Source organism: Arachis stenosperma, chromosome 3, assembly GCF_014773155.1.
Source record: "Arachis stenosperma cultivar V10309 chromosome 3, arast.V10309.gnm1.PFL2, whole genome shotgun sequence".
NCBI classification, from domain to species: Eukaryota; Viridiplantae; Streptophyta; class Magnoliopsida; order Fabales; family Fabaceae; genus Arachis; species Arachis stenosperma.
The window spans coordinates 109,766,913-109,771,655 of NC_080379.1; the positions used below are offsets into that span (position 1 = coordinate 109,766,913).

Here is a 4,743-nt window from a genome sequence, read left to right on the forward strand (position 1 = left end):
GATTCTCTTCTGTATTGCTTGGGAGAATACTGGGAGGAGTTTCAATGACTTTCTTACTCAGCTGGCCCACTTGTGCCTCCAAATTTCTAATGGAGGATCTTGTTTCATTCATGAAACTGAAAGTGGCCTTTGACAGATCAGAGACTATATTGGCTAGATTAGAATTGTTTTGTTCAGAATTCTCTGTCTGTTGCTGAGAAGATGATGGATATGGCTTGCTATTGCCCAGCCTAGTACGTCCACCATTGTTAAAGCCTTGTTGAGGCTTTTGTTGATCCTTCCATGAGAAATTTGGATGATTTCTCCATGATGAGTTATAGGTGTTTCCATAAGGTTCACCCATGTAATTAACCTCTGCCATGGCAGGGTTCTCAGGATCATAAGCTTCTTCAGAAGCTGCCTCTCTAGTACTGATGGATGCATGTTGCAATCCATTCAGATTTTGAGAGATCATGTTGACCTGTTGAGTCAACACTTTGTTCTGAGCCAATATGGCATTCAAAGCATCAATTTCAAGAACTCATTTCTTCTGAGGTACCCCATTGTTCACGGAATTCCTCTCAGAGGTGTACATGAATTGGTTGTTTGCAACCATGTCAATGAGTTCTTGAGCCTCTTCAGGCGTTTTCTTCAGGTGAATAGATCCACCTGCAGAATGATCCAATGACATTTTCGAAAATTCAGAGAGACCATAATAGAATATGTCTAATATGGTCCATTCTGAAAACATGTCAGATGGACATCTTTTGGTCAGCTGCTTGTATCTTTCCCAAGCTTCATAGAAGGATTCACCATCTTTTTGTTTGAAGGTTTGAACATCCACTCTCAGCTTGCTCAGCTTTTGAGGAGGAAAGAATTTATCCAGGAAGGCAGTGACCAGCTTATCCCAGGAGTCCAGGCTATCCTTAGGTTGTGAATCCAACCACATTCTAGCTATGTCTCTTACAGCAAAAGGGAAAAGCATGAGTCTGTAGACTTCAGGATCAACTCCATTCGTCTTCACAGTCTCACAGATCTGCAAGAACTCAGTTAAAAACTGATAAGGATCTTCAGATGGAAGTCCATAGAACTTGCAGTTTTGTTGCATTAAAGCAACTAGTTGAGGCTTAAGCTCAAAGTTATTGGCTCCAATGGCAGGAATGGAGATGCTTCTTCCATCAAACTTGGACGTTGGCTTAGTGAAGTCACCAAGCAATCTCCTTGCATTATTATTATTATTTTCAGCTGCCATCTCTTTCTCTTGTTCGAAAATTTCTAGAAGGTCTCTTTTGGATTGTTGCAATTTAGCTTCTCTTAATTTTCTCTTCAGAGTCCTTTCAGGTTCTGGATCAATCTCAACAAGAGTGCCTTTATCCTTGTTCCTGCTCATATGAAAGAGAAGAAAACAAGAAAAGAAAGAGGAATCCTCTATGTCACTGTATAGAGATTCCTTTATGTTAGTAGAAAAAGAAAGGGGTAGAAGAATGAAGAAGAGGGTTCGGATTTTGGATGAGGAGAGGTGAAGAGAAGTGTTAGTAATTAAATAATTAAATAGAAGAAGAAAAGAAAAAGGAATTTTCGAAAATAATTTTGAAAAAGAGGTTAGTAATTTTCGAAAATTAGAAATAAAATGTAATTAAAATTAAACATGAAACAATTAATTAATTAAAAAGAATTTTTGAAAAAGAGAGAGATATTTTCGAAAATAGAAGAGAGAGAAGTAGTTAGGTGGTTTTGAAAAAGATAAGAAACAAACAAAAAGTTAGTTAGTTGATTGAAAAAGATTTGAAAATCAAATTTGAAAAAGATAAGAAGATAAGAAGTTAGATAAGATATTTTGAAATCAAATTTTGAAAAATATAAAATTTTAAAAAGGATAAGATAAAAAATAAGATAAAAATTTTAAGAAAAAGATATTTTGAAAAAGATTTAATTTTTAAAAAGACTTAACTAACAAGAAACTACAAGATAAGATTCTAGAATTTAAAGATTGAACCTTTCTTAACAAGAAAGTAACAAACTTCAAATTTTTGAATCAATCACATTAATTATTAGCTAAATTTCGAAAATTAGATGTAAAGATAAGAAAAAGATTTTGAAAATATTTTGAAAAAGATTTTTGAAATTTTCGAAAATTAAGAAAAAATGAAAAAGATATGATTTTTGAAAAAGATTTTGAAAAGATAAGATTTTTAAAATTGAAATTTTGACTTGACTTGTAAGGAACAACTAATTTTAAAAATTTTTGACCAAGTCAACCCAAAATTTCGAAAATTGGAGGGAAATAAGGAAAAGATATTTTTTTTTAAATTTTTAAGGAAAAACACAAAAATGACCCAAAACATGAAAATTTTGGATCAAGACACAAGATGCATGCAAAAATGCTATGAATGTCAAGATGAACACCAAGAACACTTTGAAGATCATGATGAACATCAAGAACATATTTTTGAAAAATTTTTTTGATGCAAAGAAAACATGCAAGACACCAAACTTAGAAATTTTTAATGCATGGACAATATGAATGCAAAAATGCACAAGAAAAACAAGAAAAGACACAAAACAAGAAATCATCAAGATCAAACAAGAGGACTTATCAAGAACAACTTGAAGATCATGAAGAACACTATGAATGTATGAGATTTTCGAAAAATGCAAGAAAAAATTTTAAAAGCATGCAATTGACACCAAACTTAAAAATTAGCACAAGACTCAAACAAGAACACAAAATATTTTTGATTTTTATGATTTTCTAATTTTTTTGTATTTTTATTAATTTTTTCGAAAATAATGTGAAGAAAAACGAAAAATAAAAAGAAAAATTTTTGAAAAAGATTTTTGAAAAGAAAATTACCTAATCTGAGCAACAAGATGAACCGTCAGTTGTCCATACTCGAACAATCCCCGGCAACGGCGCCAAAAACTTGGTGGACGAAATTGTGATCCTTATGTTCTTTGTACTTGTATGAATATACCCTTAGGGCACTGTTTATTTTCACAACTCCGTTCAACTAACCAGCAAGTGTACTGGGTCGTCCAAGTAATAAACCTTACGTGAGTAAGGGTCGAATCCACAGAGATTGTTGGTATGAAGCAAGCTATGGTCACCTTTGTAGATCTCAGTCAGGCGGATTAAACATGATACTTGATTAGATTCAAATAAGAAAATAGAAATAATAAAAGGGATAAAATACTTATGTAGATTCATTGGTGGGAATTTCAGATAAGCGGATGGAGATGCTGTAGAGCTCAAGGACGCCTGCTTTCCTACTGCTTCTACTCAGTCCTTCTTACTCCTTTCCATGGCAAGCTGTGTATAGGGGTTCACCATCAGCTGTGGCTACTTTCATCCTCTCGGGAAAATATCCTATGCGGCTGTCACTCGCACAGCTAATCAGTCTGGAGGCATCACCCATGGTTGATGGCTACATCCCATCCTCGCAGTGAAAGCTAATGCTCACGCACTTTGTCACAGTACGACCAATCACCGGTTGGTTCCCGCTCCTACTGGAATAGAATCCCTTGATTCTTTTGCGTTTGTCACTAACGCCCAGCAGGTTACAAGTTTGAAGCACGTCACAGTCATTCATTACCGGAATCCTACTCGGAATACCACAGACAAGGTTAGACTTTCCAGATTCCCAGGATCCTACTCGGAATACCACAGACAAGGTGAGACTTTCCGGATCCTCATAAATGCCGCCATCTATCTAGCTTATACCACGAAGATTCTGTTGGGGAATCTAAGAGATACACATTCAAGCTCGGTTGCATGTAGAACGGAAGTGGTTGTCAATCACGCGCGTTCATAAGTGAGAATAATAATGAGGGTTATCTAACTCATTAGATTCATCATGTTCTTGGGTACGAATGAATATCTTGGAATAAGAATAAGATAGAGACCGAATAAAAGAAAGTAGAACTTCATTAATACTTGAGGTACAGCAGAGCTCCACACCCTTAATCTATGGTGTGCAGAAACTCCACCGTTGAAAATACATAAGCAAAGGGTTCAGGCATGGCCGAATGGCCAGCCCCCAAAACGTGATCAATGATCTCCTAAGATGAAGAATAAAACAAAACTGAGACCAAAGATGTCTAATACATTAGTAATTCATCCTATTTATAATAAACTAGCTCCTAGGGTTTACATGAGTAAGTAATTGATGCATAAATCCACTTCCGGGGCCCACTTGGTGTGTGCTTGGGCTGAGCTTGATCTATTCACGAGCTGAGGCATTTCTTGGCGTTGAACTTTGAGTTATGACGTGTTTTGGGCGTTCAACTCCGGATCATGACGTTTTTCTGGCGTTTAACTCCAGACAGCAGCATGAACTTGGCGTTTAACGCCAAGTTACGTCATCAATTTCCGAATAAAGTATGGACTATTATATATTGCTGGAAAGCTCTGGATGTCTACTTTCCAACGCCGTTGAGAGCGCGCCATTTGGAGTTCTGTAGCTCCAGAAAATCCATTTCGAGTGCAGGGAGGTCAGAATCCAACAGCATCAGCAGTCCTTTTGTCAGCCTTTTTCAGAGTTTTGCTCAAATCCCTCAATTTCAGTCAGAAATTACCTGAAATCACAGAAAAATACACAAACTCATAGTAAAGTCCAGAAATGTGAATTTAACATAAAAACTAAGGAAAACATCCCTAAAAGTAGCTTGAACTTATTAAAAACTACCTAAAAACAATGCCAAAAAGCGTATAAATTATCCGCTCATCACTACCCAATTGGATGAAGATCGAAAGCTTTCAAGCAA

General features: G+C 36.0%; 1 non-coding gene across 1 annotated transcript; it reads left to right on the top strand.

The window, feature by feature from the left end:
- The first annotated feature begins 728 nt into the window (after positions 1-728).
- LOC130971737 (small nucleolar RNA R71) lies at positions 729-832 on the top strand. The gene has a single exon (XR_009082949.1). It is a non-coding gene; the product is annotated as a small nucleolar RNA R71 (small nucleolar RNA).
- The last annotated feature ends 3,911 nt before the right edge of the window (positions 833-4,743 follow it).